We start from the raw sequence: 27,578 nt of genomic DNA on the forward strand, positions 1-27,578 counted from the left end.
AATACTTTAAAAAATTAGATTTTCCAATATCACCAGCAAGTCAACCACCTATTTGATATTTTAAATGAGATTCGCATAGGAATAAAAAATGTAAATAAAAACCTGTGAGCATCGCCCGCAGAAGGCCGCTAGTCACGGTGCGGCATAGCACGCGCAGTCACTTAAGCACTTGTCCAGTATCAACTGATAGGAAACAATATTAGCACAGAGCGTAGTCAGTCAAAACACAAGGCGGCACTGATGTCGCACCGGGATGCACTCACGATGATAACAGTTGAGGAACTTTTGTTGAGCGGTCCGTACGGGTTGCTGGGCGCGGCGCGCGCGACATTACACTGTCGACGGTCGCCGGCACACTGCGCGCTTGCCTCGCCGCGGCCCCCGCCGGCCCCGGCACCTCGCCGCGCCTCGCTTCGTCTCGCCCCGGCCTCGCGAGGGGCGGGGCCGCAGCCGGGGCGAGGCGAGGCGAGGAGCTTAATTACACGCGGACGAAGCGGGACGGCGATAGAGAGTGGGCGCGAGCTATTAGCGCGCAGAGCGGGACGACGCTCGTCTTAAGTATTTTGTATAAGTAATGAGAGGCGAGAGCGTGAGGACGGGGCGCGGGTGCCAGGCCAGGGTCGGGGGAGGGGAGGGGAGGCACATCTCCCGCCAATCTTTAATGTTGATTACGTCCGCGGCCGCCTCTGCGCGCCTCTCATTAGCGCGGCCACGCCTCGGCTTAATTACACAGCTTTAATTGTAGCCGAATGGACCCGCTAACTTTTTGTATGGATTCCGACCTTTTCTGTCGCAACCACAAATCGTTGTGTCTTGTTTAATTGAACATAAATTAAATGCACTTGTACACATGGAATTACACGTTTATATATTAAGTATTACCTACTTGCCTCAGTAAATTTTAGTGAAGTAATCACAAAATACGATAGAACAATAGTTACTAAATTAATTTATAATTGAGAAGAAATGAACATTAGGTGTAGACAATAAAAAAAAGCAAATGTTTACAAAATGAAGATAAAATGTAAAAGAAATTGGGTTAGCTATGTTGAAAAAACGAGTAAACCTTAGCCTATAACAGACCTTTAAAATTACGAATTCACCCTTATGGTACATAAGAATATGTGGAATTTTTTTTGTATGTATGATTGTGTGACACTTAATATTTTTTCTTTCTTTCTTTCGATTAATGTCATGTAGAATTTTATTAGTAAATATTTTGACAAAAAGTAAGTTATTCTTTTGCAAATTTTACGTCCAAGTAGGTTACATATCGCGGTATATTAAGTCTAACATTTTTACCTTTATATTTCTTAACATTAATAGTTATAAACGTTAAATCAAAAAATTTTAACTTTAACATGCTTATGAAATTCCTTATTTTTCCAAGTTCAACATGAAAATATCTTTCAAAATTAGTTCTAAATCAATTAATAAACATTCCTAAATATATTTAAGTTAATTATAAATTGTTGGCAAGATATAACGGATCTGTGAAATATAACAAGACGTGTAATGTGTAAATTTGTATTCGCTACGTAAGATTTCGTCTTCGCCTATAGAATATTTTGTAAGCGTTAGGAATTTCCAAGTGTATGTTTAGTATAATTACTATTTAGTTAACAAAATCACGTCTATTTTACATCATTAATTTTTACGAGCTAAGACTTCAGAAAGCGAAGTTAAAAGGAATAAAAAGATAATTATATAAAAGGTAAAGTAAATTACCTCTTTGGTATCTTTATATATAGGAAAAAACATTTTAAGATCGCTTATTGGATTCCGTTAGAAAACCCTTACTAAGTTCGAAGTTTAAAACAATGTTGTAAACAGAGCAGGGCTGGAGAACATTTAGTTATAAACGTGCGATTTTACTAAAGAAATATTGAATAAGGTCAGACATGCCATCAAACAATTTTGACTTGGTGATTAATGTGAACATTTCGTAGCGTAAGAATCATTGGCGTTCGCTGCTCACATTATACCTACTTCACAGTTCTTTTCGTATTTCGTAATGAATTCTGTGATCAGTGACGAGCTAAAAATATTGAGTTACTTGCCATCAATACGAGGACCCATTGGTTCGCAACTCCTGCAGTATAGTATCACTACAAATCAAAAACATAAAAATCGAACAAAATAAAATTCTTTATAGGGTAAAGGCGGGATAGATGCCCCACATTTTGGAATATACTCCTAATTTAAAAAATATTAAGTTTATAAAAATAGTGTCTATTAATATAGCTAGTTTAATTCTTTATCTTTTACTATGATTTGTCTTTTTGGGCGTATAAATGACAGATTTTGCAGATTTTAGCTTTTTGTGGACCTCGATTTTTGAGGATAGATGCCTTCCCGTATGGATAGTTGCCCCACCATGAAAATACTAACAAGGATAGATGCCTGCGGCGCGGGATACATGCCCTTCATACTGTAAAATTATAACATTTACGAGTATCATATTTTATTTTTATCTTTGTCTTTTTTTATTTATAATGAAAAGCATCTTGCAGTTTTTAAAATCTTTTAATTGTCATCTTTACAATTTAATTCTAATTATGAGATCAAATAAAATTATCATAATAAATTTCTAACATCATTTGTTCAACAAAAACAGAAATTCTAAATTATTGTTATAACTTATTAATTATTAAGTTTCAACACGCATATTCATAAAAGCCTTTACTTATACTTTACGTTTATAATTTTCAAATCATTCTGTGCAGTTATCTTTGTATTTTAGGCTTGCATAAGCCATTGAACTAAAAGAGATGAATAATAGCATTATTCATCTCTTTTAGTTCTCTTTACCGGCAAATCTTTAGTTTTCTTCCCCTTAATTTGTATTTTTGTCCAATTCCTCGAAAGATGACTGTAATTGTTCTGTAGTCCAAGAACATACTCGAGCTCGGACTCTTTCCTTTCTTTTGTATTTTCGTGGCATAGTTCTGCTACAATCAGTAAAAAGTCTAAATATAAATATACATAAACACATATAAAATATAATAGAACATAAAAATATGTTCAAAGCGCATTCAGTACAACGTGGTGAATGGAGGGATAGATGCCCCTAGGGGCACCTATACCCCGGAAAATCGGGGCAACTATCCTTTTTGATAGGGATAGATGCCCAAGTAGTTTTTAAATAAATAAAAAACAAAAGAGCTACTATTTCCATCTATATGTATACTTGATGAATCAGTATATTGACGAGATAAAAAATATAACGGAATTAATAACTACTTATAAAGATATACAACAGCAAATACTTACCTTTAAAACTTTGACGTGTTTGTTAAGTTCGCCGCGGACATAAATCCACAAATAAGCTAAATGCATCTTCACCGCACCACGGCCCATTGCTAACTAAGGTGCAGGGTACCTGCGGCTCTTAGTTATACTATTGATTTTTAGTCGCGAGTTTGGGAAGTTAGGTTTTATGAAAATGAGGCATCTATCCCACTGAGGCATCTATCCCGCCTTTACCCTACTTGGAATAAGAATGAATTAAGGAAGATACTAAAGTAAAAGCTCTAGTTATCTAGATCTAGTAATTTATACAACCACATAATCCAAACTTACTTATAAATAATTCTACATTAGAACTCCTTTTCATATCCAATATGCTGTCTAACTAAATAATTAGCTAGACTTGTCTTCTAACATTGCATACAAATTTTAGTAGTAAAGACGTCATTTCTTGAAAGACGTATTATTATTGATCAAAGTACATTCATTACCTTTTTTACTATCACCTTTCTTACACAAGAAGATTAAAATCAATTACTTTTAGATTTTAAAAAAGCTCTACGTGAAAAAATGCAAATAGTCGAGAGATGTTATCCAAGTTCATTATGTTTTCTTGTAACGTTTCACTATTAAATCAATGCCTTTGACCAAAGACACACGACAAAAATCCCGTATTCTATGAACCAAAATACATTAAACAATAAAAGTTATAGAGCGGCATTACGAAAAATTTCCTTCAAATATTTTATATCTGCCGCAAGTCCACTAGACGACCCCGACACTTTACCGGTGGTACACCTTTACGTATCACCTCAATACCTGTATTCAATTCTATTCGTTGATTTTTGAATTTGGAACGAGTTAACAATGCCAACTTGAAACGTGCAAATTAAAAAGAGATTTGTCAAAATGCCAAGCGCTCAGCTCTGATATTTAGTTGAACGGTGTTCAATAATTGTGGAAAGGTTATAAGTTGGCACTTATTTTAAATGCGATCTTATTTGGAGCACTGTTTTACAAATTATCTGTCTTAAAAATAATGATTATGTGTTTAAAAACATGTTACTTAATTCATCAAAGAAAAAGAACTGGAATGTGTTTTAAAACTTTACATTTCAGAACCTTAAAGTAGTATTTATTGAAATACTATATTTTTTCGCCGCTAGGTATATAGGTAAATTAATTATCTTATTGATTGTCAAGATACAAAGAAAAATACCATGGGAAAAGCAGGGAAAATATTGTTAATGTAATTTGCCTATTTAAAAAAATTGTAGTTAAAAAATTAAATTTGTTTTCTGCTTTTATTGATATATTGTTGTTTAAAATGTTCTGATAAAATTACAGAGAACACATTTAATTATAATAGCGTGTAATCCCTAAGATTTCATTAACCCATTGTTCTGAAGCTTCGAGAGGCGATGTCAATTACAGGCATATTTTTTTTAAACTGAGGCTATGACGGTAGCAATATAAACATAGAGGCACTCTACGCAGTCCGCGAGCCCACCCACGGTGCTTACGCAAAAACTGGCAGACGGTGTCGCTAGTGTCGCCACCTGTAAATAAATTCTATTTGAATAGGCCCGCAGCTGCAAAGTTACGCTTTTGGACATAAACTACAATCAAACTTAGACTGTAACACCAAAGTTCTAAGGTTTACATTACAGTAATAGAATATTGCTATGTTTACCTATATTTTAGAGATATGTTAAATTAAAATTCGCTTTATTCTTTTTATGAAAGGCAATTTAAATTGCGATCCAAAGAGCTGCTCCTTTGTACTTAAATGATTTATGCTAACTTTATTTGCTGTTATTTCGAGTCTGCTTTATAGTTATTCTACTAAAGAGTACTACTACCTACTTAGTAATCTAGGCTTTGAAGGTTATATAAATTTTAGTCATTTAAACAAGATAATATGATGATTTTGCTCAATGTTTTAGTGTAAAGATATGGTTAGAAAGTACTATTATAGATAGTAATGGGCCAAGATGCAATGGAACAGAATTTTCCTTTAAAGGGCATACATTAAAGCTATGTTTGTATATTAAATATGATAATAACAAAAGTTTAAGTTTATGTAACGTTTAAATACGTTAAACTTTAAAAAGTTTAAACTAAAATCAATCAATTCATTATTTTTAAAAATGTAACTAAGTTATTTTGTCTTATTCTCGTACAAACTGTTAACTCTTTTCAAATAATCAATATAAAACTTAAATGTATACGAAAGAAATGCTGGCAATTGTATCTAAAACGACAATATTAAAAAGAAAGCGAGTAGAATTGCAACTCATTATTATGGAGTCGGAACATGACAATACTTTCTTGAAGTTATAAACTTTTTAATAATAAAAAATGTAATATTCAATTTTCATTCATTATTTTGTACTTTAACTGCATCTTGCAAAGGTACAATAGCTTCTTTATTGAGATTTTTTAAATTTACTTTAGATTTAGATACTTTTGCCAAAGCCAAAAGTGAAACCATCAAAATTCTAAATTATTACAATAACGTATAAATTGATCATGATCTTAAACAAAAAATCAAATAATTGAATTTTTTTTACATTCCTTTTTCTCTTATCCAATTATATTTTTTGACAAAACTAACGGCGATTGCAGCGCCATTCTCAGGAAGATTATTTTTTAAATATTTACAACACAATTTTACTTAAAAAAATATGTAGCAATTAACATTTAGAAAATTGATTTTAAAAATAAATTATAATCATGATACTCTATGGTTGAAAGGAAGCCATATAAAGAAAGAAAAATATTTTAAAAATCGAATGTAGGTAACAAAACACATAATTTCCGAAATAAATATTCAGTCACGTACAGATTTTTAAAGTGATAAAGTTTGTCTCTTTTACCTATTTATTTGCAAAATTGATTGCGCAAGAATTAATACGCGTATTTTCTTACTTTAAAATTAAATACACGTCCTTCTAACGCTTTTGAAATAAATAGAGAGACAACATGTTTTAATATAAGTGTCACAGCATTTAAATACACAGTTGTGTTAGATAATTTCATTATTTCAATAAAAGTCAGCCATCTTTAGTTTCAAGCTTGTTTGGCGTCTGCGTACGTCCCGGCGGCGAGTTTGCAGGTAGGTCATTCTTTTTATTTGTATAATAAATTTATATTAAATTCTGCCTACATTGCTCTAACCGTACTATTTTCTTTCTAAAAAATATCCGTTCACATTCGTAAAGAACCGTAACCGCAAAACAATATGGGTGTATAAATTACGAGGGAAATATAGTTTTATTTGTATGGAATGTAAAGGTGACTTTCGTCTGATTTTATTAAATTTGTTTGATTGAAATAGGTTAATAACTAAATTGATCGATTTTTGTTAAGTAAACAATTGAAGAAGAAATTGATTAGGTATATTTTTTTCAGGATTTCACTTTTCAGTGAACAACGTGAATTTTAATTATTATAGATCTGAATGAACGAAAACATTTTTACATTTCTTTTGTCAACAATTTTCTATGCCATAAGATTACTATTTGAAGTATCTAAAATATTATCTAATCAATGAATTAAACAATGAGTCGATAGTCAATTGTTTTATTAAACCACGCACATTGGCCGAAAGTAACGAATGAAAAAAAAGTTCATAACATTTGAAACGTGGAATTGAAAATTGGCGCACATGTCTCCAGCAGCGTTGACCCAAAGTCTATTGAGTCACAAAAGCGTTGCGGGCGTTGACCCGCGCGGCCAACCCCTGACCTTGGCGTATCGTAAACGGCCTCATGTAACCGTCACTCAGAACAACATTCGTCAGGTTACCTCCACACACAACACACGTAAATAAACTGATCGCTAAAGCTTGGCGTTTCGGGCCTAAAGTAGTTATCTACCGACGATATGTAACGGGAATTTTTTTTTCTTTATAATATTGTGGAAAGTTACTACTATTTAATTACAGTATTTTATAATAATGTCAATTGAAAGTGCAGACATAACTTGAGTTGGCATCTCCCTAACTACAGATTAACTGAAAATAAATTTATTTGTTCATTATTAAGATTATTTGATGTCGAAAAATATACTATTACTCTTATTATCGATTAAATCGCAACGGATATGTTAATGAAACCTCTTTTATGTTTCCATCTTATTTCATATCCTGTTCATTATGTTTATTGTATAGGTGTATCTTAATTGCTTTTGATAATTATTTTTATTAGAATTTCTGCAAAACTAAATTTTCAATAGCGCAAAAGTAAGCAAGCGTGTAATCGTCTCACAACGCCCCCTATGCACTAATTGTGAAACTATCACGTCTCAACAAAAGGGAACTTAGCGGAAAACTTAAGAAAACATATCCTCGCCATACGTGAAAACGCCGTAGAGCACTCCGCAACGTATCGTAGTATACTGCCATCTATCGTCGGATAGAGGAGATAGTTTTTATTTGAATTTTTTACGGTCACCCAGTTAGTAAATACCGCCGTTACACCACTTCATGTTACTATTACGATTGTTAGCAAAGATGTTCGTAACTTTATCTTCAATTGTGTGAACATGAATTTTCTTACTTTTAAAACGTAGATATAACTCGAATGCAGTTACCTGAAACAGAAAAATATATTTTATTATCGTATGGAATTTCAATGTTATTAGTCTTAAAATATTTACCTTTGCTTTAAAACAATTTAAAAAAATATTTCTTTTTCAATATCGATTTTAATAATTATAATTTTGATTTTGCTCACATTTAGCATGTTAAAGTCTTGAATATTACTTTTTTTCTAATTATTTTTTTAAATACTCTGTGGTGTTGAATAAACAAAGCTGCCAGTGTTTGATTCAAGCAAGCAACCAAGGACGCCCTTAAATATTCGCGAGCGATATTCGATAGCGTTCCGGTGACATTTTCGCAAAATCGATAGCGCCCCTTATTGGTAGCGAAATGATTGAACATCCTTATCGCGACATTTTTCTAATGGCGCTCGTGCTTCAGACCCTTTCTTTTTTATGGGGACTTCACACACGCCTACGGGCGATGTGGTAGGTATGGCTATTTTATTCATGACACACTCGACAGATCGAGTGTTCGAATCGAGAAATTTGAAATTGGAACGTCTCGGTTAACTCTGTCGTTTAGATAGGTTTATCTTGTTCTAATGCCCGCTAACGCGCCTTGAGTGTTGCTGTTGCAATTATACGTTTGAGTGGTGAGCTATACGGACTGGGTTTATGTATAACATTCTTATTTTGATCTATAATTTTTTATATAATGGACAAGAGGAGTTAGTAAAATATTTAGATGGCCATAATCTTAATTCAAATCACACTTTTGTTAAAAGTAGGTAGTTGTAGTAAGTTGTTGTTAAAAGTTTTGGTAAATTTATGAATTTATTTTTATAATTTTAAAGAAGCTCGTTCAATACCAGCGACTTTATCAACTAGTATAGTCACATCGTCAGCAAAAACCAAAACATTATCTCATATTGAAAAATTGTACTGATGTTACTATGTAATAAAACAATACGTTTCCTAGAAGGGAAATCTTAGGGGAATTTAAACAAGAAATATAGGCGACGGTTCGCGGTAATAGTCAACTAGTGTGCCGCCACCCTAACACCCCTTTTCTTTAACATGTCCCAAGCTAACGACAATACGAAATCAATAGCAACACCATCGATGCGAAAATCTTGAATAGCGACGAGACCCACACATGCACGTGCTCGTGTGTGTGCAAATAATATGCAAGCTTCGATCGTACGGAGCAAGCGCTCAGTAAGGTGACCGTGATTTTAGACGGAAAAAAATGCTTTGATTTAAGTTATTGTGCTAAATTAGAAATATGTCGGTAACAAACTTAAAAACCAAATTAACCAAGTACTTAATTTTAACTAAATAGTTTTGATTAATTTATTAGACAAGAAAATATCAAATTCTATTTACTTTGTAGCAATGTAAGAGTACGCAAAATATTAAACATCATTGATTGAAGTGAAATTATTTCCCCAAACGTGACACGATTTCATGTTTATTATCATTTGATATTGTATCACATTTCACCGAAATATTTAAAAAATCTAAAAAGTGTACGTATTTTTTATGTTCACCGAAAATTTACTAAGTAATCACGATATTAACGTTTTCACAAATTTATTTTTGTACTGTTTGACAATTGGAAATATCCTGAATTTAGTGGTAAAAGCTTGGACCACCGAAGATTGGTAAAAAGAAAACGCATTAACACATATAGATGAGTAGTCGCACACAAGAGAGTTACACACACGCGCCCGCTTCACCCCACACACCCTGTAGGCCTCCTTTAAAAACCTCCCCCTACCCCCGCCCGGCGGGCCTTTGATAAGGAAATGCAGATATTCGTGGAAAAGCTAAGCATCACATAAGTGATTTGAAGATCATTGGCCGTATTTGAATGATGTCTTAATATACTGAGGGTAGATGAATACAAACAACATTGGTAATTTGTTAATTAATTCTTTTCTTCTTTGCATAAATTTATTAAATTAGGGTTGCTTTGCTTAATTTAAATAACTATTTTGAATTTTAGAGATTGTTGAATACATTTGTAAAGTACAAAATTTGGTACAAAAGTCTATTCCTAAAATTGATTTCTTCAAGCGTTTTTATTAGATTAATGCGACAAATAAAGACAAGTTTTATCGGTTTGATCTAGCTAGTCATTTAAACTTATGTAAGCAACATAAATTAAACATCTAAATTCCTTACTTTTTATTGTGAGTAATTTTAAATGCAAAAAATAATAAAGTAAATGATTGCTAATAAAACAAACGACAGCAGACAATAAAGGTTAGAACAAACGGCGGCGACCGAGCCACGCCGCCCCCAACTTTTCAAGTGGTTTGCATACCCCAAAAGCCTCAAACTCGGCGAGATTCGCTAATAATCGACTTCCCCTACTAATTAAAAGCCGCTTTTAATTGCTCGAAAGAGCCACCTGTTGCTTGTCACCGAGCCGTCGTCGGTTATCCGTCTCGCTCGCACTCGGAGGCTGCGCCGGCCCGTATCCGGATGGCCGGGTATAATTGTCAGAAAATTCAATTTCAGATCGGCCTAATTGGGGCCAAATGAAATTTTCAGTATCGCTCCCCGTTCTTTGTTCGCACGCCTCGGACCGTGCTTTAATTGCTTGATGATGACATGAATTAATTTTGTTTGTTTTTTTTTCTTCTATTTTTTTTCTTCTGTTTGCCGAACGACAGGACGATTCAAACGTGACTGTCATTGTAATAAGATTTTGTTTGTTAATTTGTTATTATTTAATCGTCTTTAATTTTGAATTCATAAGATTCGATAGTGATCATCTTAAAGGACGTTTACTTTAAGGCATGTCTGTACGTAACTTTTGATACGAGTATAGTTGCACATTTTCCGTTCTTTATGAAACAGAGCAAATAAGAAGATATAAAATTTTAATTATAGCTAAATCAATGTTATTAAAAACTGACGTACCAAAAAAACGAAATTACACAGATAACCATTCGTAAGGCTTATTAGACCGCCATTAAAAAGCGATATTGTAGAGTCGAACGCCATCTTTGTTTTTTTATATGACGTCTTATTAAATTTGTTGCAAACAATCTATCACAGGTCCACAGATGATACGGCAGCAATCAAACCGGCCGCTTAAGTTTTATAATACAACGAAATTGCCTCAAACGAACCGAGAAACAAAATTATCGGCCTATTACCAAATGGAACCCCTTTTCTTTAATTACCAAGTAATTTTTGTTTGTTTGCCCGCTCCACCCGAGTCGTTACCTTAATAACCGCGAGTGGGGCGCAATTTGAGATACAGCTAGGAATGATTAACGTTGATTAGTGGTAATTTTGTATGATAAGGTACTTATTACATGATTACAACACTTTTGTTGTGTGCGCGACGCGTTCTCTTTGTTGTTCTGTATGTCTGCGATTAGTATTTTGTCGTATCAACTGTAAATCCAATTAAAGCGTACATTTTATTTAACATTATTTTATGGTTTGACGTTTCTCTGATAGTTTTTCTTGCTTCCTTTTAAATAATATTAAACAGTCATCAATTTGCGACAGTTCCATTAAATAATGTTTTAGAGTATACCACAAAGCTGGTATCAGATTTTAGAACACGTAATGAAGACAAGCTATTGATTACTTAGCATGTATTAAACTAAAACGGATTTCTACAAGGATTATAAAATGACTCTAGTCCGTTGTATTTCTATAATGAAAAAAGACTTGGACTAACGATACAATATATAATAACAAGATCCTAGATAATAAAAAATAACCGTGAATATAATCCTAATCGTTATTCCACAAAGGCAAGAGTCATCGAGAAATCCACATTGTTCTTGATTAATTAATTATTGATAAAGCAATAAAAAGTCGTGTTGGACCGGTCTCGTACTGCGCCCATCTCGACTCTGTCATATATTAACATAAAAATTTTAATTGCCTTCTCGCAAGCTTCATTAATACAATATTTGTATTAAGAAATTAACATATTGATTGCATTTCTATGCTGCCATTATAGAGTTAAGAGTTACATTATGATTTGGTATCGTTTCTTATCACCGCTAATTAAAAATGGTGTAATAATTTTATAAAAGGTAGTTTTAGTTTTCTTAGATGGCAGCACTGCTCGACCCCGCCACTCTTTTGTGACAACTTCCGGCGAATGGATTGAGAGTGGTGGGGTTGAAACAGCGTTTTGATTATTGAGAGTAGGAGCTCGGTCAGTCGTTGGATATCCGTCGATGTGATAAGTCGTCTAGTGGAAAGACAGTCGTCTAGTAGAATTGACCGTTAGAAATGTTGAAATGGAATAAAAGTATTCACTGTGCAATGAATTGGAGTTTTTCTTGACATTTCAGAAGTGGGATATAAAAATCCAGGTATGAACGCCCTCAGAATTTTAAATACTAATTTACATTAAAAAAAAAATACTTTAAAGTACAAAGTAGCTATAACGCTTGTTAATTTTTTTATTTTTTATTTTTTTATTTTTTTTTATTTTACTTTCGATACTGCACAAATATGACACTGTCATACTGCATTTGATCACGGCTATTTTCCAAAAATACATATTATGCATATCTTCTATATCTATATATATATAAAAGAAAGTTGTGTTAGTTACACCATTTATAACTCAAGAACGGCTGAATCGATTTGAGTGAAAATTGGTGGGCAGGTAGCTGAGAACCAGGAAACGGACATAGGATATTTTTTTCCATTTTTTTTTTATTTCGCGCGGACGGAGTCGCGGGAAAAAGCTAGTGTTACAAAGACTTTTTATTGAGATCATTATTTACGTCATTATTAAAAATATTTATTTAATGACTTATTGATTTATAAGTATCGAATGTGATTTTAACTCGTATTTTCACTTTTCTTTATTTATATTTATGCTACCTATTTTGAATTCTTTAGAATTTTAAACGTTTTACGGGATATTTGGAAATTGAATATGGGTAATGATTTCATAGTTATACAAGCGAGACCCCCCAACAGGGAAATAAGTAATAGAGGTTTCTATTTTACTATGTATGAAACTTTATTTGTGTGTGAATCATTTACTTACTTTTTATTTTTTTTGTATTTATGTCTATTGAAATTACTCGCTTCGAACGATTAAACAGTGGAGAAATATCATGTTTTTGGGATACCGATTGAGCGAACAATGAATGTTCGCTGGATAATGATTAAGCGAACAATGATGTACGCTGGATAATGATTGAGCGAACAATGAATGTTCGCTGGATAATGATTGAGCGAACAATGATGAACGCTGGATATTGATTGAGCGGGCAATGATGCTCGCTGGACTGTAAGAATCGACTGAACTTAATGACTGAGTGAACAATGATGCTCGCTGGACTATAAGAAACGACTGAACTTAATGATTGAGTGAGCAATGATGCTCGCTGGACTATAAGAAACGACTGAACTTAATGATTGAGTGAGCAATGATGCTCGCTGGACTGTAAGAAACGACTGAACTTAATGATTGAGTGAGCAATGATGCTCGCTGGACCGTAGGAAACGAATGACTTTAAATTTGACTGAGACTGAACTTTGATGTAAATAAGAGAGATTGAGACATGATTCCAGGGATTTAATACATTTAGATATGACGTCAGACGATGACTAAGTTGGAGGTACGCTACCTACAACTCCACCAAGGAAGCGTAAGTACGCAAAACGGAGGAAAGTAAAGAGGAAAAGAGCTTCTTCGACGTCATCTACTTCGACGTCGTCAAGTGAGAATAAAAGTAAATGTGTGTATGTTTATGTACGTTTATAAAAGTAAAGTTCTATGTTTGTATCAAGGATGAAGAGGTTCTATACAATTAAATCAATGAGTATAATATGAAATAATATCTTTTGCATTTGAAAGAGGTAAGATTGAGTATTTTGTTTTCTTTGTGTATTTTGTTATGTAGACATGGGCTTAAGAAGTATGAAAATTTTCCGGAAAACGTAGTATGAACTCTTGGCACTTCACATATATTATGTGCGGAGCGTTGAATGAAGATTAGCTCGTGATTGTATGTAATTGATGAGTGATGATGAAGGATAAGAGCCGGTATATATAGTTGCCTTACTGTAAGAACTTTACATTCCCTGTACAGGTTAGCTGTTGGATATCTGTATGGGCGGTTTGTGCTGCATTTTAGTATACCGCGTTGGGCTCTCTCGAGTGGAAAAAGATTTATTTTATTTGAACCTCCCCAAGACGAAATACAATAACTTAGCACAGATTGACATAGGGAGTAATATAACATTTTAATGATGTCTTTTATATGCACAAACCCTGATGTTTTGAAAACTGCAGTTAATTTTCTGATTCGCTGAGTTAATTGATTACGCTAAGATATCTAATTGAGGTAACTTTTTGTATGGTCTGGCATTTACACATGATATTCGGGAACCTGTTTTGGCAGGTAGATGAGGTGTGTGCAAGTAGAAAGAGGGACTCGAAATTCTGCGGGTTCTTAATGGAAAATGTTACATGCTTTGTTTTTTCTATATTTAATGTTAATCTATTATTTCTGAGCCACATTGAGATGTTGTTAATCGCTCCCTGGGCTGATGCAAAAGTCTCAGGCCAGGTGTCTCCTTGGACAACTAAAACTGTGTCATCAGCATAAGTGATAATGATACCGCGATCGACTGGGAGGTTGCAAAGCTCGTTTATATAAACTAGAAAGAGGGTAGGCCCTAGTATACTGTCCTGCGGAACACCACAGCTAACAGTTAAGGGGTCACTTATATGAGGTCCTATCTTTATGCTCTGTGTCCTATCCGAGAGGTTGTCTTTGAAAAGGTTAAGTTGAACATTTTTGATTCCTTGTTTTTAAGACCTTCTAACTTGTTTAAAAGTAGCGGTATTGGCACAGTGTCAAAGGCCTTTGCAAGATTTAGAAATAGAGCAATACTCTTCTTTCTGATAGTTTTTGGCGACATATTCTGTTAATGTTAGTACAGCATTTGAAGTCGACCTATTTCTTCGGAAGCCAAATGGATTTTTAGAGAACATGTTGTTGTGTTCTAGATAACTGACCAATCTATTGTTAATTATCTTTTCAAAAACCTTCGATAAATATATTAATATGGAATTGGGCCTGTAGTTACCAACAATCATTTTATCATCACTTTTGTGCATAGGTATTTTTGCCATGTTTAAGAGATTTAGGAAAGACTCTTGACTGTAGGGAAATATTAACAATGTGTGTTATGACTGGTGCAAGTAAGTAACTATTTTGGCGTAGTACAGCGGAGGGAATATTGTCCTAGCCCATGGAGCTATCGATTTTTAACGCGTTAATGGTGTTCAGAATTTCAGGTATATCGGCATCTGTTAGGATCACGGAATTTAGTGTTGTATTAGTTGGCTGTAGACTATTACTTATATCAGTGTCGGGAGCAATATTTTCTGCGAGAGCTTTACCTATATTAACAAAATAACTATTCACATCGTTGACTGCTTTTTTTCTTTATAGTTGGTTATTTTCTAGAAGATCTTGTGATACCTTGGGAATTGTTTTAAAATGTGTAATTTCGTTTATGATTCGCCACGTTATTTTCATATTTTTCGCTTTACTAGCTTCCCTCAGACGTTCTATTTCATAATTGGCTTTTGCTTTTCTAAGAAGGGATTTCTATAACGTTTATATGTCTTAATAAAAATAACATTAACAGGTTGATTTCGTAATTTCATATGCATTCGATCTCTATTTTTCATGCACCTTAATAGTCCTGTCAAGATCCAGAGTTTTTTTAGTGTCTGGTAATTGGTTTAGATATGTTATCTAAAAGATAGTTTGTGGCCAAGTTACAATCAGCAGTAATAAATATTTTTGAGAGGTCTGATGCTTTGATTGTTTCAGAAACTTCTTTGTAATTAGTCTTGGTAACAGTGATAGTGAAAAAGGGTTTTGTTTGGTTAGTATCCATGACTAGGAAGGAATATGGTATCGTGGTCGGTGAGAGCATTTTGAACATTATGTTCATATCACCTGTTATTACGATGTTTTTTTTTATAATTCTTACATGAGATTAATAGTTCTTCTAATGATTTAAGGAATGGTATTACATTATGAAATGATTGCGATCTGTTAATGGACTTTAGGATAATACCATTTTTTTTTATTTGTTATAATATAGATAGCATCTGAAAGTTTATGTTCAAAGGAATCACAGTGTAAATAGTTTTTAGTGTATATCATTATGCCATCGTTTTGGTTTTTTTTTTTAAATTCTAGACTACTAGTATTGTACCCCTTTATTTAAGGGATACATAAAGAATTGTTAAGCCAGCATTCTAATAAAATAATGGTGCCAGGACTTATTGCTATTCTGGAAAGAAGTAATAGGAAACCGTTAAAATTGCACAATATACTCTTTATATTCTGTGTTAGAATCTTTAGTTTATGTGTTGGTGATTTTATTAACGAGTTGAATTCTTCAGATGTGCAGGTTTGTGCCTTAGATGGTACAATGTTGTCGATGTTATCATTAATTATTGAGATTGTGTGGTACATTATTTGTATGTCGGATATAATTAAGGGTACATTAGTACTCCTACCAAAAAAATGAATGGATATAAGTACTACGTTTAGGGCTGTTTGTTTTGTAAAACATCAGAGTGCCTTAGTATGTGTATACATAATACGACATATTAATAGAGGTTTAAATTGATAAAACGTATGTTTTGATTTTGTAAACAAAATTCGTGCTTCGTTATTAAGTAACAATTAAGTAACAGTTTTCATGAAGTTGACACTATTGGAGGAATGATGTATTTTTATTGTCATGAGTTTTAATAATGTTAGTTGATAGTGTGAAATTGATATTTATATCATTGTATATAAGATATTGTAGATTAGTAATATGACACGTATATTGCAACTTTTATTGTAACTTTTCATAAATTTAGTGTACATGAGTAATATATAATGTTCTCGAATGGTAGTAGTAATAGGCCGTACAGTGTGTTGATGTTTACACAGTACCAGTATTTACAAATTAAGCAACCGTAATATGGAACATTAATTTCAAGGTTAGCATACTTGTATGATAAACAAATTGGGGAACTAAGGTGAATTTTATAAGTATGCCTGGCATTGTACACTTCTATGATGCGGTGGTAGTATGTGTGATAAGAGTAAGTTGATTGTTGGCAGTTAATTGTATTATTTTGGGAGTGTTGATTTTTATGTTTTAGTAAAGTGTGTCTACATATTACATTTATAAAATGAACAAGCAAGATAACATTATGGACGGTATATGTTATACAAATGTTTTAAATATTGTACTACGTAGAATATTTTATTTTGTGTCCGTAATGAATGTAGTTGATCTTCGTTTTTAATGACAATGCCCCTTCTGTTTTTCGTAAAAGTATTTTACCATTTTTAACCCAGCTGTGAGCGTATTTTTCTGCCTTTGCTAATTCTCTGGCGAGAAAATGTACTCTTCTAATTTTTGTTAATCTCTTTTAATCTTTATAACATGTAAACTGGAATGACTTCTCCGACGAAAGGAAGTTGCTTGGAGTTTAGTTCGTCAGTTCTGTTTTTTCTGTGCTTTTGACAGACGCTAGCACATCCATTTCAGTCCAAGTATTGGTAAATTCGACAACGACTGTAGACGTTGTGGAGTCGGCTCATTCTCCTCAATTTGAACATCCAAAGTATTAGTTAGGCGCTCAAAAGTTTGTAGGAGATTGGATTTGGATTCTGCTTGTTTACCAGGGACGTTTCTTTTTTCAACGGCTGTTTTTAGAGGAAAACGTTCCAAAGTATCTAATCGCTCTTCAAGTAGCGATGTCCGTTTTTCCAGATCGCCTCCTCAGCTAACGTAGATAACTTACCTTCAATGTTTTTTAATTGGTCCGTTAGGAAGTCTAGACTTTTATCAAGCTCTTGGTTAGATTGATCGACTTGCGATTTTAAATCTTTCATAAGAGCTTCTACTTGAGTTTCTAATAATTATTACGTAGGTTGAATACTTTTATGAGGAAAATAGATACTTTTATACCGTTTTTATAATATTGTATTATAGTTATATTGTTAAATTAAATTAAGATTTTATTATATTGGCTTCAAAATTATAATAAGTAACTTAAGTTAGTAAGTAATTAATTGGCAGAGTTCCTGATGTTTTAGTGTGCCAGGAGGCTACACATTTCGTAGGATGGCCGAATGTAATAATTTTATAAAAGGTAGTTTTAGTTTTCTTAGATGGCAGCACTGCTCGACCCCGCCACTCTTTTGTGACAACTTCCGGCGAATGGATTGAGAGTGGTGGGGTTGAAACAGCGTTTTGATTATTGAGAGTAGGAGCTCGGTCAGTCGTTGGATATCCGTCGATGTGATAAGTCGTCTAGTGGAAAGACAGTCGTCTAGTAGAATTGACCGTTAGAAATGTTGAAATGGAATAAAAGTATTCACTGTGCAATGAATTGGAGTTTTTCTTGACAATGGAAATAATATTGTCATGATATGTAAATTTCGGGTCAAAGGTTAATTATAATTATTGGACAGGTTTTCTTTAAGATTGCTTTTCCACTTCCTTATGATTTATTATAATATACCAGTGATGCGTATGTCTTGAAAATTCGTATTTAGTAATTTCGTTAAAGCAATGGTAGAGATTAAATTTTTGTAGTCCTACTTAGAATTAATTGAAAATACCAAGGAGTTATTGTTGATGATTATTAATAAATACAACAGTTTCTATAATTTATTTGGGTTTTAGTAACCGTTGTATATGATATTAATAAGCACAATTGTCCTGACCCTTTCTCATATTAATTTTTTTCCATTACAGTCCGTCAAAAGCATTAGTTCTGCTTTGAATAGACACTAGACAACAGGCAAGGTAAGAGTTTACTTATACTATTGGTTGGTTTCTGAGACCGAAATCCCTGTTTAATACATATCATCATCCCTCTTATTATCTTTCACAAAACAGAGATAACATTACATTTTAAACGTGGGTTTCTTCTCAGAAACCAACGATATGTAGCAATTCTTAATAGTAAGCATTATTTTGTTTATTAAGGTTTATTGTATGGAAATATGTTGAACATTTCAGCTTTTACGACTTTCTTGTAAAAATTTGACTTAATATGATATAAATTATGTGCGCATTTTTGTTAAAATAAGATGGTTTTTTTAAGTTTTCATACGTAATCTGTATCGTGTTATGCTCGGATGAGTAAGCTATGTGCGAATCCGGAATTGCCGGTGACATGTAGGTTGTTTCTTTGCGCCGGCCATAATGCCAGTTAACAGACAGTGGCTGTAATTGTTAGGTATTAGCGGAGCATTTACATACCTTTTGACAGTTGATAACACGTTGTAACAATGCACGTCGGTTAGAGAAGTGTAATAATACAATGGACACAAGTAAAGCGTATCCATGCGTCGAGTATACCTTAACGTGTGGCTTTGTTGACAACTTCTGGCTTCAAATTTAATATGATGTGGTTTTATTTTTATCCAGGGTAAAATTGTTGTGTTTGGTTTTGACCTAATATGTGTCATGTATTATTTAAACAATGAATTTATATACAAACGTTATCCTATAAATAATTCTGAGTGAAAAGAAAGTTATGATTGTGGAAGGTGCTTATGAGTATTGAAATGTATGGATTAAATTGAGAAAAATTGGAAGTAGGTCAAATTTATGATTTAAATCCAGTGGCCGCTGTTGTGATGTTCGCTTTTTAATCACCGTTAACCTGTTATAATTTTAGATGATGGGAACATTTTCCAGACGACGGGATTTAGAATGTATTTTCGATTCAGCAGCTGCGCTGTCGATTATCCAGATACTAAATCGATTCCGATATATATTATCGAGTCTCGTTATTCGGTTACAAATAAAATAAAGCGTTTATTAGGATTCGCGTTTTGGTCGGGTTGCCCGGGGACTGGCCATTGTTTCTTTGCCGCCATCAATCACCCATAGTTCGAACGGAGGCGATCGGGGGCTGTGCGGGCTGTAGGGCGAGGACGGGATCGAATAACGGTTATTGAAATGAGACGAGGCCACCGCTTTTTTTTTTACCAAAATTTAAATTTTGATAAGGCAAAGCCCCGTTTGGTGCCCAAAGTCAGTCTTCGTTCGTTGAGGGGGTGGCTGCTTTTTGTTTCCATTTTCTGTCTGTCGCTGGTGCTAAACTTAAATTTATGTGCGCTGATTGAATTTCAATGATTACGTATTTGAAACCGGTTCACTTGGTGTTGTGCTGGAGGTGATGAATGTGTGATGGGAATGAGTTTAACTATGTATCGGTGGTTGCAGGCGCCCATATAATGGCCAATTTGGTAGGATGTTTATACCTAACCAAATCTTATTTTAGTGCTCAGTTTCATTCTCTCGATTTTTTATTATTTATTTAACAACGACATTTCGAAGTTATAAATTTACTTGTAGTAATTAAAAACAGGAAATTTGGCAAGTCTCTCACCATCGATGAAACGACCAGCGTTAACAGTTAATATCCACCATAATCAGAACTCTTTATGTCACACTTTTGCGTTTGAAACAAAAGAGGAAATAGAGATCCCTCTCCTTTTGGACCAAGACCTAAAATTATCTTCACGGTGAAAACTTACCGGAGAAATTACTGCTATGATCTCTAATGTGTTATAATTAGTTAACAAGCCAATTAAAACACGGTATTTGGTTGTTATAAAAAACAAAACGGAATGATGCCTATATTTGTACGCATCCCCGGTTTGTATTAATTCACTTTACACCAGTCGAAGTGGCTTGACACAATCCCAAATATTCGCTTATTCGCTTTTTGTCGAGCGCGCCGTCCACGCCGCTCAAATGCGAACGAGAATAAAGTCGAATTAACATAATATATCCGAGAATCGACCATGTCTTTTTATCGTTATGTTAAATTTTAAAAATCCACGGTCCTTAAATTGGTATTTAGAAAGAAACGTTCCGACTCATTGACACCTACGCTTGTACATATCGAATTTTTAGTCCTCGGAATGCTCTATTATTCGATACATCTCATCGATATTCATGGATCGGAGAGTGTTGTAAAAAGTAATAAAACACCATTTTTATATCTCGTGTTTAGACAGTGCTCGAGAGTTGATAAGAAAACTTGTAATCCAGTCAATACTGTATAGGACCGGATATCGCTGGCCATTCACAAAAAACCACCGCACTCACACACGCACGCACTTCGCGTACCTACACAAGTTGTAAGGTACACATACACAGCACCGGTCACCTCGGTTCATTCATAAGGAATAGTATATTTTATAACGTTACGAAAACAACCAGCAATGCTTATGGTATAAACCCAATGTTAAATACAGTTTGGGCCTTACAATAGTTTGAATTTGATATAATAGACGTAATCAATAGGGACATGTTGGTTTATGTAGTGACGTACACCATTAAAGTTATTATCGATGCTCAGAACCAATTTATAGCTTAAGTAAAAATCATTTTATATTCATACAATTTAGATAGGACGACCTTTATGGTTCGTAAATATGCTACGATATTATATATTAAATTATGGAAAGAATATGATTTATACATAAATTTCGACAACTAGGTGATTCAAAATATTACCTTTTTAATTTTCAGATAATGGTTCCAATCATGTATAAAGTTTCCTACTGTTATTTCTCATTGTTATTGTGCGATCGAGATTCTTTGATCATCACATTGATAATAGCTTTCACAATTATTTCAGATCTGATATAATTATATTTTACTAAAAAGTATATACATTGATATAATATATTTTATAAGATTATGCAAATACTGTTTGTTGACTATTGATAAAGATACAAACAGTGACAAATTCCGAATTAAGCCGCGCCTAAGCTCACAGAGATAAACCGAGTCACGGAGACTAAGCGGCGAGTAAAAACATCGATAAATCCACAGCATTTCACCATAGCATCGGAATCGAACATCGAGAACTCGTTTCCCTATCGAACATCGGGCACGTGTTAATTAATTCAGCTGTGGGCGTCACGTCACTATTATCGATAGAATAATGTGGTAGCCCAGCACTTTATTGCACCCATTCGAGATGTCACAAAAATGATGAAGATGCTTAATATGTCACATTCTTTGTTCTCGATTAGCATAATCCGATCGTTATAAAATTCGCCATTGTGTTTTCCACATCCGTATAACGAAATATCTGTTATTATATTTTTAAATGTCAATGTCACTAAAGCTATTAAATATCTTTTTCTAGTTGTTTTAATTATTCCAAATATGGATGGTTAAAAATTAAATAACGGTCACAAATAATAAGCTGCAATACATAGCATATTGATTTATTTGTTTAAAAAATCAATTTAGAATTATCTAAAGCCAGCTGTCGCCAGCGACTCCGCCCGCGCGGAATTAAAAAAAAAACTTAATTAGTAGCCTATGTGTTCTTCGAAATCTCAGCGAAATCCATGGAACCATTTTAACAAACACCCATCCAGACAGCCAAACATTCGTATTTATAATATTGGTAAGATGAGATTTAGTAACTTGATCTAAAATGTTAATTAAGTTACTTAAATCAATTTAAATAAATTATCGTGATATTGTTAGGTCTTACTTTGGAGCGATTAGAGGACGTGTACGTTACAAGTCGGAGCGGCAGAGCTATCATAAAAGGTAAGGCACAGGTTTACTCAGTGATATATGGAGACGATTTGTTCTAAGCCGGTAAGGCCACTGGCCACCGCCTGTTTACTTTGTTGATTTGTAACTTCATTTGTAAACTCATTCCGATTGAGATGTTCATGGGCATGCCTTAAAAAAGAGTAAGTGCTCGTTTCTAAGCAACTTGGATCCTCTAATAACTTACATATTGTTCTTTTTGTAGTTTTTTTTTTTTTCTAATAAACTAGTCGAAGTTATTCTATCTCAAAAATTACAAAATATAGTGTTGTACAAATAAAACATTAACATCTTTTAAAGAAATGACACTCATTTGGCTATCGCTATGTCACAGTTAATTCTTTTTACATTTCGCACTCTGCGAATTTGCTTTAGGGCGTCGTGTGACTCACTGAGTGGCTACAAGCTTGTGAGGCGAAATTAACAGTTATAAGCCCAATATATGTATTTTCGATGTAAGCCATGGATGTACATGATTTGTGCGATTCTGTAAATACTGGGATTATCTAATTTGGTCCAGACGTGTGTTTCTCTAATAATATACAGTTTGTTGGTATTAGATACGTTAAAATAGTAGATAAATTATTTTAAACAAGTTTGTGTCAAAACATGTATTAGGAAATTAACATGCGACTAATCTTCTCCACATGAACCATATCTCTCATCTATTTTTTTTTTCTTAAATATTGTTACTTTACTAATTAAACTATGTACATTAATACTGCTTGCTTAATAAATTAAGTTCTATAAAAATAAAAAAATAAATGGAAAAATACTAAGCGATTTTAATTTATTAACTTACTTTAACCCGGGATCTCACCAATTATTTGATTCTTGTGCATACGAAAAGTGGTGTTTACGTGTGTCGTATAATGTAGAATTTATTATTAATTAATGTGGTTCGCGTGTCGCAATTAGGGGCAGCAATAATTCGCGCCGAAGCGCACATAAACCGGCCCGTGACGGGCTAATCCCGGCCGGACAACGCGCTCTTGGCGAGATGTAAATTACGCGATCGCTCTCTGCCGACGACACAAAGCCTTCGAGAGTTATTCTGCATTTATTTGTACTGTTGAACATCGTCAGGATATTGGGAACTGACATTCACGCTACACAATCAAGTAAATAACACAGTACATATTCATAGTTTGTTAGGAACAAAAAAAAATGTCCTGCACATTTTCCTATTTTCAGATCAATTTCAGATTTATCCTGTTACAAGCAAAATAGTAGTAAAAATTAAGGAAATCATCTAGACTCTAATATTTTTTTTTAATCCTGGCATATTGTAAAATATAGACATTTTGAATTGTGGTAGAAATAACAGCTTGACTACAACATTAAAACAAACACAACCAATTAACATGTCAACAGTTTTTAATTTAAAGATTTCATTAAAATAAAGAAACGGTTTCTTAATCGATTGTCGGTTATTTAAAATCAAGGTCATTATTAATTAATTTTGTTATGTTTAACATGAAATAGTAATTAAAAACAGGATTCTTTAGAATTACATCGCGTGCCCTTTTGCCCTCTGACAGGGTACTCTTAAGCGTGTTGTGACTTTTAACCGGTTATTTTGTACACATAAAATATATTGTTGTTTTAATATGTATACCATAAAAACGACAATCTTGCTGTTAATTAATGCTTCAATTTAATGTATGCATAAGAACCAATGGTTTAAATTTATTACATTGTTATTATCTTATAGGAACTTCTTAATTTCTCGGTCATGGTAATTCCATTAGTATGGAAAAACACACAAATAAAGTATACGAACAATCAGGAATATTTAAAATAAGGAAATTTTAAATTAATGTTTTTTACATTAATACTTTTTTTAAATTAGTCAACTGACATACTTTAATAATTACATTTGACAACCACAGTTAGTAAAAAAATAATAATTTAGCATTTTTGATTTAGGATGGCAAGAACTTGTTTATACACTCATCTGTTTGAAGGTTAGAAATTATCATGGAATAATACAAATATGTTTATATGGGAATATAGAATTAAAATAAAATGTAAATAACATAATTATCAAAGAGGTAAGAATATGAATTTAAAAGATCACAATTTTACCGTACGATTTTAATGCAAATTTTTAAAAAAATACGATTAAAAAATTATCTTTTCTATATACGCATATAAACGAGGTCGGTTTGATTTTGGCAAGAATATTGATAAAAAAATGTTGGTATTATTAATAAAGTACAACAGTGGCATCACAACTATCAAGTTTCAGTTGCAGAATGCGGCCGTGGCGTCGCCAGGGCACACTCTCGCGCACTACAAATTACAATCAACACGGCGGACATGTTTCGCACGTGGGGACGCGGCCGTAACCTATCAATTTACACCAACAACGTGCCTACACACCTTTGTGTTTATCTTTATATCCAAGTAATTTCTCTATTAGGACGCCCACTCGCGTCTTGTTGGTACATTTAAGCGGTATCAGGGTTACATGAAGTATTCATTATTCTTTGTTGATGTCGTCCGAGCTTGTACCAAGTATTCCAGTGACGTACATAAATTATTGTGGAACGCGTTTTTGATCTTAATTCACACTTTATCTTCGTATTTTGTGTACTATGTATTGAGAGGTGTACGTGTTAGTGAATAATGCTGATAAAATCCATAATAAGACCTGTATTTTCGCATGTATTGGTGGCATGAAAACATTGCATACCAAACATCTGTGTAAATAAAATAGAACATAAATTACCTTTGCTTCTCTGACTCCTGAAGTTTCAGTGTGAATTTTTACCTTGATTTCAGCGACATAAAAACTTTAATAGCAGAAGCTTTATTATTATTTTCGTAAGATTTAGAAATTTTGAACTAGTCTTACGTTGTTATTTAGTGAGGTGATATTATAATTTATAGTGTTAAATAGCCATTAGCTGGGACGTTATGAATGCCCGCGAGCTATGAATCAAATGTCTTTATTTGAATTCAGCTCAACGTTGCAAAAACGTCAGTCAGTGTTGTCCACAGACTATATAAATCAAACGTATTATTTTACAATATTTGTACGATAACAGCAAAACTTTTATTTGTATAGATATTATGACAAAATGAAATAAAGTGATCGAAGCTTGTGAAACTAGACAAATAAATTATAAAGTAAAGTAAATGCACAAAGGAACATTTTTTCGTCGAAATAACGATCAAAGCTAATGGTTTTGTTTCACTGTATTGTATAATATGAATTAGTGATATTGCTAACCTATTAACATTTATTTATAGACGATGAACATACGAACGGTGCTGGCATCCGCATTCTCGGATCAATAATCATAATGTATTTAATTTATTTTGTAAATAGAGTCCGTGAAACTATAAGTGGGTAATATTGGAGATAATTTCGAATGAACTATCTGCTCTTCGGCTGAAGTTGTAATCTCAACGCTGATTTACAATCGGGATAGGCCCGGGCCTGTCGATCCGAGGCTTCGCCTACGCACTACCGCTATTATAGTTAGCGGACTACACGCATTATTTATGGTAAGAAGCTTTTCAGGGGATTATGGAGATACAGTGTCAACAATGCTAATGTCATTTAGGTGGAGATAACCAACATTCCGATATTAGACGACGCGTCGAAACTTTTGAATATAAATTGATTATTTTTTCTCGAATGATATGATGCTTATTGGTGTATGTTTTGTACTGTTTGTTTTTTGTTTGACATAGTAAATGAATATAACAACGCGATCAGCAGTGGGCCTATCATGAATAATTGTGACAATAGCCTTCGTATCTTCATCGCCAATGAGAAAATAAGTATGAGATTTTCGGTTTACTTTATGACCGATAAATTTCCACAAATTTTATACAAATTTTATCGATAGTGATTGTCACAAATATTCGTGTTAGACCCACTTTTAGAATTCTAGTTAAGATTGCAAAAAAAATCAAGAGCAAATGAAAAAAGCTTTCCCTATAACTGAAAAATAAAGTTCGTACGTGTAACACATAGATTCGACTCGAGCACCTAAATCAGCCTCTCCAGCGGCCAAGAACGCGTATCCACCATAAATAGACAGTTGGCAATTTCTTAGCGACACGGCTACGCGCATAAACGCGGCATATTTACAAACAGATGGCCGGACCTTTGATTGCTTTAGAATTACGAGTGGCGTCCCGGACTTGATTATAATTGCGCGGACAGTGCGGATCTGATTCGCGTGGCCAATCGGCCGCAGGCGAGCGCGCCTACCGGCTCGACGCAACGCCTGACTCGCCTCACACTTGATTCACTTTCGCACTTAATCGAGAAATATGGCATACGCGCTTAAGCCTTTATTTATTGCATTTTTACATTACACAACAAATCGTATTGCACTCATTAACGGAAATCAACCAACGAACCCTTTTATAAACGAAGATTATCCTGTACGTAAATTTTAACACACATCGAAATTTACACACGCTCATGTGTCTGGTTTGGGCCCTCATTAAATTAATTACTCCATGTTAGTTTTAGATAGAAGAGCGACACCCTCCTACAACAATACAGGTATGTTTAACAGATAAGGACGTCGCGATTTATTGCGTGCATTTCTTTTGTCAGCTTTGAAATTGTACTCGCATAAGTTAACCGAGATTAAAGTAATCGAACTTATAAATTTTGTCGCCTCACCTTTATAAGGCGAACGGCGGTGTGTCGACGCGAACTTTGTTCAAATTAATGGGCCGCATTATCAGATCGAGCCTTGTACATGGCGTTTATGCGGAGATAATTTTGTGTGCGATTTTTTTTTAATTCCTTAACGCTATTTTTTTCTTATACCTTTACGACCACAGATACAAATTATAAATTAGTAACAAAAACGCACGACTTTAAAAAGTTTCAATTTTCCACAATTTTTATAGTAGAGGAAAGACATCGTAAAACAATGAAGCGTCGTAAAGCGCAGCCTTAAAACGAAATTACTTCGACGGACACAAAAGCCCTAATCTCAAGCACGATTGACCACGTTTGAAACATAACGCCTGCCGGGACGCTAATTAAAAACTTAAACAATGTTCAATAGTTACGAAATTCCGTATATTAGATAGATAAACTAATTCCTGGTTACTTTTTAAAGTGAGACGCGAGCAGTAACCGTGTAGTAATTTTATTG

The 27,578-nt window shown here is 33.8% G+C and overlaps 1 protein-coding gene across 2 annotated transcripts in view; it reads right to left on the reverse strand.

Annotated features, from left to right (window-relative positions):
- The window catches only part of LOC106713796 (zinc finger homeobox protein 4), a 206,764-nt gene that overhangs the window by 107,246 nt on the left and 71,940 nt on the right, over positions 1-27,578 (reverse strand). The window contains exon 1 of one of the 2 annotated variants that reach the window (XM_045680276.1): positions 103-343. The exons of the other annotated variant lie outside the window; for it this stretch is intronic. The gene's annotated coding sequence lies outside the window, so the exon portion shown is untranslated. Of the gene's footprint in view, positions 1-102; positions 344-27,578 lie in introns of those variants that run through there. 2 annotated transcript variants of the gene reach the window in all.

The sequence above is a fragment of the Papilio machaon genome, chromosome 12, assembly GCF_912999745.1.
Source record: "Papilio machaon chromosome 12, ilPapMach1.1, whole genome shotgun sequence".
Classification (NCBI taxonomy): Eukaryota; Metazoa; Arthropoda; class Insecta; order Lepidoptera; family Papilionidae; genus Papilio; species Papilio machaon.